Consider the following 11,571-nt stretch of genomic DNA (forward strand, 5'->3'; position numbering starts at 1 on the left):
TGTATTTGGGGGGTTAATATGTCTTTGGAGGGGGTCAGTGGGTCTTTAGTATTTATTTCACACTCTTTAACAATAAGGTATTTTCCAGTTGGACTTTGAATAAGGTTCCATGGTATATTGCAAATTTCTATCTCAAGTTAATAGTCTACTTCCCAAAGAAATTCTCAGCAGCTAACACCCTTTCATCATCTTGCTCTTTCCCTGATGGTTTGAGCTTGTTGCTTCTTTTGGTAAATACACATTTGACACAATGCACTGGGCAGCTTCTGCCAAGTGCCACTGAATCTCACTTCTTCACTTGCCTTGAGGTAGTTGTGCTTTAAGAATCTGGCTGTTCAGATGCCCTGAAATGTCTAGAGTATTGCAATGGGAAGAAGTCTGAAGATGGGCTGTTTGGCACACATGAAAAATTACCTGCCCAGAGAGCCATGGAAATGTAGGTGCTGCTCAGTAACGCCCCTTGACTGGTACAGGCACTCCTGATGAGGTTTTCCTTCCCCTCTCTGATTCCATTACCACTGTTTTGTACAGACTCCTTGTGGGAAGATTTTGCACTGTACAGTTTGATAAGTTAGTACAGATGTGTGTTTGCAGGTGTCATGGTTTGAAACCCCCAAAAATCCAATTTCCAAGCCCCCCTCTCACAATTTGCTTCAGTGTGAGAGGGTTTTCCAGACATAACACATCTACTAGCATGGGGAAATTATATCAAAATTTATTACTAACAATAAATACTATAATACATTATATACAACAATTCTAACTATCTCTCCTATGGTAAAACAATATATATATATATATACATACAGATCAAATCCCTCCTTTCCCTCCAAATAAAAGTTCAGAAAGAAAAGAAGAGAATCGCTTTCAAGGCAGCACAATCTTTTCCAAGCAGCAGGTTCACTCTGTCGTAGCTGGAAAATATCTCTCTCTCTCCATTACAACACAGGGGTTTTTCTCTCACCCCTCGTCCCTTCAGCTCCAGTCAAAGGTCTCTCTCCTGTGGACTGCGAAAGCAGGGACAAGTTTTGCCTCTCCACAGTCATATCACAGGGTACTAGGCATCCATGACAGTCCCTTCCTCAGGGGATTCAAGTTCTTCTGAGTCAGAACGTTTAGGGCTTTCAGTTCAGTTTTCGTTGATGGAGAGGTACAGAGACAAAGCAAACAATCAATGTGATCAAAGCAATGTCCAATTTATTATTAAAATCAGCTTACTTTTATACAGTTTAGTTTGTTCAGGGTACATGCTCACAACAAGGTGATTGAATAGCTCAGTCAGTGCACGCGTCTCACGCTTTTAGTTTATTGGACCTGGTTCTTTGTCCACGCGGCCTAAGATCATACTTGGCATGCGAAGCCTCTTGTCCTGAGATCTGCAGGTGTTTCATTATCTCCAGTTTCTCAAGGTTTTCTTACTATAAACATTATGTTCTCAAACCTTATAATTATAAACACATGGCTAACAAGTATAAACATCGCATATTTTCACACAGCTTGCCACTTCTGAAATCATGGCAAAGAAGGTCTACAGAGTGTAGGAAAAATTGTTCAGAGAAATCTCTCTGTTCTGGCCACAGTTTTTGCCCCAAGCATTCTACCAGAGTTCCTTTGCTCCATCTCAAACTGCCAGCATGGCAAACGGGGGGGAAAGGGAGGCCACTTTCCCCCGCATTCCTTCTGGCCATCCTGGTCCAGCTCCAGGACATCTCTGCATTTCAGGACTCCCTTCAAATGGAAGTCCACTCTCTCCTTCCAAAAGGGGTCTCAAGGGTTTGGGGAAATAAAAGCCAAGTCTCACCCCAAACAGTCTCTACTGAGCTTGGTTCTGTGTCTCTCTCCGTCGGACAGCTCTGTGTCTCTCAGCTTGGTTCCATACCATCTTTGCTGCTTCCTTCTTATCTTCTTGGCTTTCAGCCACTGCTCTCTGTTCAGTGCTGCTCCGCCACCGTTTCAGTGTCTCTGGTTGTCCACTCACGGCGAAGAAACTTCCCCCAGCTCTTGGCCACAGTACTCGGCCCAGTTTAACACTGTTCCGAGTTTCTGCAGCCCCAGCCAGGGCTGGGGGGCCTTGGCCCCCAGCTGGGCTCCCTGGTCCCTCTCTCCTCGTGGTCTCAAAACATGGCTACGTCTCCTTCAACTACGTAATCCCTCTTCTTTTCCAGCCTGTTGTGATATGTTCAATTTTGCAGGGGCACTGATTGGGTCAACACCAAGAACACCACCCCCTGGAGTTATCCACTTTCCAACTCCAGGGGAAACCCCTTTTTAACCCATGACAGCAGGCATGTTCTTATTCTGTATTCCCGGATAACATTCAGTAAACTGATAAAGGGCTTGAGCTTTTTTTTCCCCTACAGTACTATTTTTATTTATTTCTACAGAACAGCTTGAGAAAATGAAGGTACACTTAGCCCCAGTTTACTTGCTGCTGTAAGCACTTTACCTTTTTTTCTTTTTCCCTCTCCCAAACTGATCAGTAACTGTAAAACCCAAGCTCAGGAAAGTGGTTGGAATTCCAGGCCCCAGTCTGGGGGAGGTGACACTTTCAGTCCCCAGGGGAAGAAACCAAATGCTTTGTTTATCAACATGCAAAGGACAGCAGAGTATTTCTGGTTCTCCAAGCAGCAGTACTTGCAGGGAAGAGAACTGCTTGCTTGGATGAAAGATGGTTGAGAGAAAAGTAGTGATGGCTCACAGGGGGAGAGGAAAAACGTGTTATTTGGGGGTGTAAAGCGGGGGGGGGGATGACAAGCTAACGAGGTAGTGGAACCCATGGGAACAGGAAAAGTAGAGAAGCTAAGTAGAGAAGGAGGTTTTCAATTTTAAAATAGTTAATTACATAATTTTAATGTTTTTATATATAATATTATATATACATAGTCAAATTCCGGCCCGCCCGCCCCCTCCCCTTTCCCCACAAAAACAACTCGCAATACTATGAAAAATTGAGTTACTCGGAGGCTCCGGCAGGCTGCGCTTGGCGTTATTATTGTTTGTTTTCCCCCGGCGCCGAGCAGTTCCAAAGGTCAGGGAAGCGGCGGCCAGGACAGCGCGCCGGGAGCCGAGCCCGGCTGCCGCCCCGGCCAAACTCCGCCACCGGCGGCGGCGGCGCAAACTTCAATCCTCTACCTCTGCGGGCAACCCTTCCCCGGGAGCCTGCCAAGGGACCCGCCGAGGTTGGGGCCGGGCGGGAAGGCGAGCAGGGAGGGACAGGGAGGGAGGGAGCGCGGGCAGCCCCGCGCCGCGTCCGGCGGCGCGGGCACGGCCCGGACTCTGCCCCGGCGGCCGCCGCCGCCTCAAGCCACTGCCCCGCCCCCACTCTCTGCGCCCGGCGCCTGATTGGCCGCCGCCCCACCAATGGGCGGCCCCGCCGGGCCGGGGGAAGCAAATGTCCCGCCCTGCTGCATATTCATGACTCGGGGCGGGGCTTTGAGCCCTCGATCTGTCGTTCGCACGCGCGAACTGTCGGTCCCCGCCCGTGCCGAGTGCGCGGGGTCGGCCCGCGGCCTTTGCTGCGCCCCGCGGGGCGCACGGAGGGTTTGTCGCCGGGCGCGCATGGACTGGGGAGAACTCTGCCCGCCGGAGCCGCTCTCTCCGCACCGCGAGAAAGAGCAGGTACCGCTCCCCGCCCCCAGCTCGGCGCCGCACGCCGCCTGCCCCAAACCGTGCCGGGCGCCTCAGCCGCGGGAGGGAGCCCGCGCCGCGCTGGGGCCACGCCGGGAGCGGCCTCGGCGCGGTGGCTGCGGCCGGCGCTGGGTGACCGCCCTGCCCGGGGGGGCGGCGGGTGGCACTTGGCGGGGTCCCTCCGCTCCTGCTTTTCCCTGCGGACACTCTTAAAGGAGCCGCAGGTCTTGGCTGGCAACTCGCAGGTACCTGGCGGAGCGACCCAGGGCAGTGGGAATTTACGCCCACTGACCCGTGGGAGCTTAATTTACCTCATTACAGGGGTGCTTAGGGACAGGAATGCACCTCTGCTTGGGAGCCCCCTGCAAAGTGTCCACCCAAAAACACAGTGACCCTTCAAACACAGCTGCTCACCAGCCAGAGTGCTGTTTGAAGCTTAGGACTTTTAAACAGTGATTTTGAATGGAATATGTATTTGTGTGTCTTTTTAATGTAACCATGTTTTGTTTCTTTGTTTCAAGTATAGATAATTTTTAAGTATGTGTATGGATATTCTTTAGCCCTAATTTCTTCATTTGGAAGAAATTTTTCATTTTTTATTTTTCCTGAAAAACTGAGATCCTTTGATCTGGTATAAACTATGAGTAAAGTGGGAAGAGTTTTTCTGAGGTTTTTCTCAAATAGCAGGCTTAGGGAAAGAAGGGCCTCAGGTACTTTGGGGGAGCTGTGGAGAGCTGAGCAGGAAGGCTGTGCCATCCTGCCATCACTGTGCACAAATATGGAAAGATGAAAGAGCTTCGGGAAGCCCTTCACGTCTGCAAAGGGTTTAGTCTTTTTTAACAGCTTACAGGAGATGGTGGCTCTGAGCCTCCTCCCCTTCCAATTCAGCTTTTGGTACAGTTGTTTGCAATGTCTTAGGTGTTGAAGGACACGGTGAACCAGATCTAGGAGTTTGTTTTCTGCCTCTTTCAGTTGTTCCTGTGTTGTGCAGAGACCTTGCTTGTTGGAGTGCTGGGGTCTGTTCTTGGCAGCAATGACAAGGCCGAGTGCAGGAACAAGGAGGTGTTCTGGTACAAACCACTTGTCTGAAGTAAGCAATGTCTTTTAGGACTTTCCCAGTATCTGAGGCACCTGTTTAGATCTGCAGCAGACTTGCTGGTAGGCTACAGTAGGACCTGTGAGCAAGATGGAGAGAAAAACACCCATGAAAAATGGAAAAAGAGAGGCCTCGTCCACTTCTGCTCACCAATTGGGTCCCCACTGAGGCAGGCTGGGCAGGAATGGCATGGAATGATGGGACAGGGTTATCACTGTGTCACTGGCTGTCAGGCTGAACCTCTGGGTCTGCTTTTTCCAGCCCACTGAAAGCTGAGGTGAAGCAGTGAGAAGTGGCAAAGCTGCAAATTGCAAGTCAGCCCCAGCAAGACCTGCACTTTAAAAATGTTCTTCTGACATGTTCCTTGCCAGCAGCAGTAAGTTGCTTGGCTGGGAAGAGGGATAAAAACACCTTTGGTCTGTGTAAAATTCGGGTTGGGAAACTTGCAAGTACTCCTTGGCTTTTTATTAGAAGCAGTGAAAAATGTTGAGCTGCTGTGTTGTCTGTCTCATTGTAACTGTGCAAGTTCATTTTTGAACTGAATCAAATGTTATGTAATTACATACTTCTCCTAATTATTGAGTAATTATATGCTTCTTGTAATTGCCAAATAATCACTCTGCTATAAGTAGAATTTAATGTTACAACTAATTGTATAATTACTGTATATTAATGTTGTTATCAAGGCAACTTGGAGTAGAGTGTTATCCTTTTAATTCATATTCTGTTACTCAAAACTGTCTTTCTAAAATATAGTTAGCCATTGGAAGAAAGATTAATAATGAAATAAAAATATCAGCAGAGGAACCCTTCCAGGTTCAGGTGGATGAAAATCAAAATATTAACATGTTAAAACTGTACTGTAGATAGAAAAAGTTTAATTTTCTCATGAATTTGGCATCTAAATTGCTACTAGGCAACCCACTTTTATACTTATAGTTTGAATCTATCCTATGTGCCAGTCTGTCAACACTAACTTTTAAACTTTCTTCCACATTGGAGGGGAAATGTTTCAAAAACGCATCTTTTTTCCACAGCCAGCTGAGTCCTTAAGTGTTTCATGTCACTAGAACCTTAAGAATGTATATGTCCTATATACAGTTGGCCATTTCTAATGACTTTATTGTTAATAGAATAATGGGTGCATATGACAGTCACAGGTTATTGTGTGATGGTCACAAGTACTCAGTGGCAGACACTGGAGAAACTGTGATGGGTGACAGGAGAAATGTGCTTTGTTTGATGTACAATTGAAGAGTTGAGTTCAAGGACTGTGGATGCATTTTTGTGGTGCTGGTTGAGCAGCCTGGGTCCATCAGAGTGATGTCAGACAAAATAACTTTGCTCCTGCAGGATTCTGTGTGTGGAGTGTGGGAAACGTGGTGGTTCTTCTGGCAGGATAGGTTCTTCTTGCTGTGTCTAAAATGGGGTCTGGGGCTTGTGTAAACTTCAGGGAAATCCAAAGTGAATCCATCAGGCTCCATGAAACCATTCCAGCTTCACCCTGCTGGAGTCTGTCCGGGTGCTCTGGTGCTGTGGCAGGGGGTCACCAGGGAGAATTGGAGCAATAAGGAACTGGGCTACAAGGCAGGTTTACAAAGAGTTTTACAAAACTGCCCCCCCTCCACAAAACCTCAGAAAATAAGTTTGTCATCTGTTACCAGAAGAATCACTGCAAACACCCTTTGTGCCACTCTGTGAACACCAAAATCATGGAATTGTGTGGACTTGTACTGTGAGTAAATCAGAGATTGTTTGTAGGAATCCCTAAATTAGAAGCAAATCCAGATCACTCCTCTGTGGTGAAATGTCCTGTGAGCAGGACTGAAATGTGCTGCACACACACGTTTTAGAGCACATCCTGGAAATATGGGAGACTGGAAAACCGTTTTCAGATTTAATAGCATTTCAGTTTTAACAGTTAATTTAAAACTTGGAATAAAAATGTGTAAATCCAAGAAGTTTTCCTTAAAAAATGAATTAAAACATTGATTTTCTGGGGTTTTTGTAATTCCATATTATCTAGGTTTTGTAGAGGGCTCAGGTGTGACTATTCAATCTGCTACCTGTGACAATGCCTGACTTCATTTACAATATTTTTAATAGTTATATACTGTTTAATCTCATTCTCATACCTGTGATCTTAGACTTGTGTGATTCTGCTGTTGTTTGTAACAGAGAATTTCCTTTGACTTCCCTGTGAGAGCTCTCCATGGAATGATGAACAGTAGTAATAATATTAATCATTTATAGAGCGCTTTATATGTTCGAAGTACAGGATAATCTTTAAATGATCTCAGCTTTGCTCTCAGATATGTGAGTGAACTCTTCTTTGGTTTGAAAAAAATTGTTACCTGACATGCAGGGTTTTTTTTATTTTCTAATCATAGTAGGTATTTTGGAAAGGGTTTCTTTTTTTTTGTAGGGCAGAATATTGTCTTATCTTAAGTTTGAGACCTTAAAAGGTTTGCAAAGGACATGGAGGTTGCTGATGATTTCAGCTGATCAACTGAATGCTTCCAATCCTTTTATCTGTGAGGGGGCTGCAGGCCATGCTGGAAAGCAGGTGTTACTGCAGGGGACTTTTTCTGCTCTATGCAATGAGTTAGCTTTTAACTCCTAAGGTGAGCATTTTTCTGGTGAATTCAGAAATTGTTGCCAGTGTATCAGAGGCACAAGAATTAACACTAACATTTGGAATTTGCAGTTATCCCACACCTTTTCAGAAGATCAGTAATCTCTGAGAGCTGGCTCCTGTTTGCAGTATCGAGCAGTCAGCTCTGCAGCTGCAGGGTTGTTTCATGTGTTGGTTGGTTTATTTTCCAAGGTTTACAAGTACCATAAACTGTTGCCAAAAGCAGGAGAAATGATGAATAATATTTTTTCTCCCCAATAGCCAAAATTTTGTGTGTGTGTGTATGTTATTGGTATAAACAGCAAGTCTTCTTTTGAGTAGGAATAAGACTTAGTTCCTAAAGACAGTGAATTGTAGCAGACACAAGGTCTAACATTTGTTCTTCTCCCCCCTCTCTTGTTTTTTCCTAGCAGATAATGCTCATTATTCTGTGGTAAATGATACTCGGATGTTCTGCAGCAGCAGGAAATTCAATGTGTGGGTACTCATTAAAGGGTACATGTGAATTCACAGTCCAAGTGAATGCATCCAGCAACCAGGGCAGCTTGATAAGTGATGCTGTAACAATTGTCAGGCCTCCAGGAGGTGAGTAGGAAAAAGTGCTTTTTCTGTGCATGTAACAATTCCACAAACACTCTGTTGAACAAAATGTTTATTTTCTCAGCTGAGGACTGGAAGTTCAGAAGAATAGGTTTGCAGTAGTAGTTCTTACTAACAAAATTGGTTTTTGGCTTCTAATTTGTCACATGGTTAACTTTAGGAACTAGAGAATGAAAACAGTTGTGTAGTTAACATATTGTGAAGGTGAGAGGTGTATTATGTACTTCATTTTTTTTCCGTGAATGAGGGTGTATTCTATCAGGGACAGATTATCTAGTCCAAGAATAGAGAGAGACTCACCTGCATTTTGGAACCTGTTTTAGAATAGAAGTTGAAAGTACTGACAAGGAGCACTTACTGGATAGACTTAGAGAATTTGTTTCATAACAGTAATATAAATCACTGGCAATATATTGAGCCAGAACCCACAAAGTTCTTTAGTTGTAAGAAAGTCAGTTCCAATGTGCTGATTTACAGTGACTGAGGCTCTAAACCCCTCTGGCTGTTATCTTCATAACAATTGGAAATAAGGGAATTGAGCAAATACACCTCGAACACTGTGAGTGTTTTGTTCTGTGGTTGTGTTTTGGTTGTGTTTTTTTTTTGTCAAGAAAACTTTTCCATTTATAGCTGGTGTATGTGTGTCCCTTTTGCATTCCCTTTTCATGGCCATCCTGGAGAATTAGCTTTGTTTGAATAAATGCCAATGGAAACAATTCATTTAAGAATAATAAAACTGCATCTGAGTTTCACTGCTCCTTTAAGACTGAGCAGTAAGGCAATGTTATTTCTAATTCCAGTGCCACATTTTAATTTTGCTTGGCAAAATTTGGTAGTGAAAATGTTACCAAATGACAAAGTAAAAGATCTTTAAAGATAAGCAAGGACATGCACAGATTTATGAGAGCCATTCAGATGGACTTTCTTTCATCATTAGATTGTTGTTGGTTATAATTATAAAACTTACAGCTCTGAAATTATTGCTTTTAAACTACCACAAGGTCATAAAAAAGATACCTCATTGGTTAAATAGGTTTTAGTTCAAGCTTCCTTTTAGTTAATGCTCTGAAAACATGTTATCCTGATTTGCACATAAAATCCTGCTGAAAAGCATGTGGCATTCCCTGGGATATGTGTGCTTAAGTAGAATTAAATTAGCAGTGAGAGTTATTAAAGAGATCTTCCCTACTATTGTCCATGGACTGTGATCTGTAGTGAAATGAATAATAAATGAAGCAGGGCACATGAGAGAAGTTCTCTCTCACACCCACTGTGTTCCTATTCTGTGCACACACACACAGACACACACGTGTATATCCAGGGCAATGTGTGTTTGCTTTACTGTGATTATCACAATGGCTCTTTAAATGCTCTACAGTTACATTGCATGGTAAATTATGTGTATAATGGTAATTTTACACTGGGCTGTATTCAGTGCCTTCACACTTTATAAATCATTCAGTGAAATCTGGGTGCCACTAAAATATGAAGAAATTTTATTTTTTACTTCAGCGTCCAAGATTTCACTGAGACAGAAGTTTTGTTTGATCAAAGAGTGAGAGAGGTCTCATTAGGTACAAAATCATAACCTTTTAATGAGTGTGAACATGTAGCATTCTCTTTTCAAGGACAAGAAAAAAAATGCTGTTCCAGAAATTTCCATTGTGGGGAGTACTTGATGGAACTGAATGGAAGATTGTACAAAAGGGAGAGTGAAAGAGGACAAAGGAGTATTCCATTGTGAAGTTACTGCTGATCACTGGTTTACAATTATGAGACAATTTTTTTTCCAACATGCATTTCTTTTCTTCTTTTTTTTTTAAATTTAAGACATATTGCATATAATGTAAAGCACACCAAATCCTCAGTGTTACCTGACGGAATGCATCTTAATCTCTTACCAATCTTATTTGCCATGCTTTAAGTCAACACTTGAAAAAAACCTGTTAGAAATAAGGAATTTATTTTATCCAAGCTCTTGACTAAAATTGCAGTGCAGGATCAAGAGTTCTCGGAAAGATTAAAAAAATAAAAACTGAATCCAGATGTTAATCCATAAATATGAAACTTTCTTTTGACCCTTACCCAGCAGTGGTCTGGAGTTCCTGATGGGGTTGGGATTCCAGCTCTTGATGGGACTTGGGGCATTAGTGTTTGGTGTGCATAGAATTCAGCATTCAGTTGAAGAAGGGGTTGACATTGGTGATGTCCCTTAATTTGCTGAAATCGAATTGGTTCTTTTATCAGCCAAACCTGTGTGGATTGGCAGTTGATCAGGAAGGGTCAGCCAGGACTGTGCATGTGCTTAAATGCTGGAACTGCCAGTTAAAGTCACTGTTGCACAATAAGAAGCTGAAACCAAGAGAACAAATGATCTTCAGAGTCAGAAGGCAAAAGAAAGCAGAGAAGCTTTTCAGGATGTTCAAGTTCAGAACAAAGGCATTATGGAGTATATAAATTTTAAATACACTGCTTTTAGCCTCAAGACTTAAAGCTTTTTTTTTCCAGATGAACTGAAATCTTGTCTGAAACTGTCTTTGTTACATCAAAGAACTGCCTGGAAAGCTAAAAGAGATGGAAGAAGCAGAAAAGGACATATTTTAAAATGATTAGTGACAAATTTTATACCGCAGAGGTAGAAGTAAATTTGAGTTTTACGTTTTTTGAAAAGGAATAAATTTACTCTGTTTATCTTGTCCTAAACTGCTTTGGTGGAAGTTGTAAAAAAAATAGTATCCTAGTCAGTGCTTCACATTAATTTGAAGTTGCAAGCAGTAAAAAAATCTGGAAAAAAATTTCCTTAGAATTAATATAATTAGGTAAATGACTTGAAGTGATGCAGAGGTTGTAAAACTGCAAAATTCTGGGAGAAAATCTTCTGCATGACATTCTTGGCTATCCATTTTTCTTCTCAATGAGTGCTATTTCTGATGAGGTGGCAGATAGCAGACCCCACTATTTTAAGATTGCTTTGTAATAAGGGATGGTAAGCTAGCAGAAAATAAATTTGCAATCACTGCTGATAATACTCTACTTAAATCTATTTGTTGCCTTCCTCTGACCGTCAAAGCCCTAAGTATGGAGGAGAATGAGAGGTCCTCTGTGCAGAAAGGAGAAAGATTATGTTGAAAAAATAGGGGCGAAGAGAGATGGCAGAGAAAGACAGGCTGCTGCTCAGATTGAAGCAGGAAGGTGAGGTTCAATCATCACCTACAAGGAACAGAAAAGGACTGGATTCCCAAAATCATAACAAGATATCTATCTAACTTCAGAATAATATAATCTCTAATTCTGATGAAGAGCAGGCTATGTTTTAAACAAAGTTCTTAAATGCAAAATTGTGACCATTTCCTTTCTAGAGGCAGTTTAAGGAGACAGCAGGATAGAGCAGGGAGGAGGAAAGAGCTCTCTTACATCTCTCATCAATGACCCAGCTAATTAAATAGTGTCAGTTGCAAGCTGTGTATTGTCCATTCCAGTTCCTTTTGTCCAGAAAGATGATTTCATGGGGATACAAGGGTAGGATTGCAAAAGTGCTTGTGTGGAAAATTGGGAGTTGTTCTAATGAAACCAGAATTCTTCTCTAAGCTCTGCAGTGTTGAACTGATTGTCA

At 42.9% G+C, this 11,571-nt stretch overlaps 1 long non-coding RNA gene across 2 annotated transcripts; it reads left to right on the top strand.

Annotated features, from left to right (window-relative positions):
* Nucleotides 1–3,521: 3,521 nt before the first annotated feature.
* LOC113940664 lies at nt 3,522–10,359 on the top strand. 2 transcript variants are annotated; one of them, XR_003525509.1, is made up of 3 exons: nt 3,522–3,618; nt 7,772–7,943; nt 10,206–10,359. It is a non-coding gene; the product is annotated as an uncharacterized LOC113940664 (long non-coding RNA). The 2 variants fall into 2 exon arrangements; XR_003525510.1 differs by lacking the exon at nt 3,522–3,618 and adding an exon at nt 4,751–4,785.
* The last annotated feature ends 1,212 nt before the right edge of the window (nt 10,360–11,571 follow it).

The sequence above is a fragment of the Corapipo altera genome, unplaced genomic scaffold, assembly GCF_003945725.1.
Source record: "Corapipo altera isolate COAL_440 unplaced genomic scaffold, ASM394572v1 132039, whole genome shotgun sequence".
Classification (NCBI taxonomy): Eukaryota; Metazoa; Chordata; class Aves; order Passeriformes; family Pipridae; genus Corapipo; species Corapipo altera.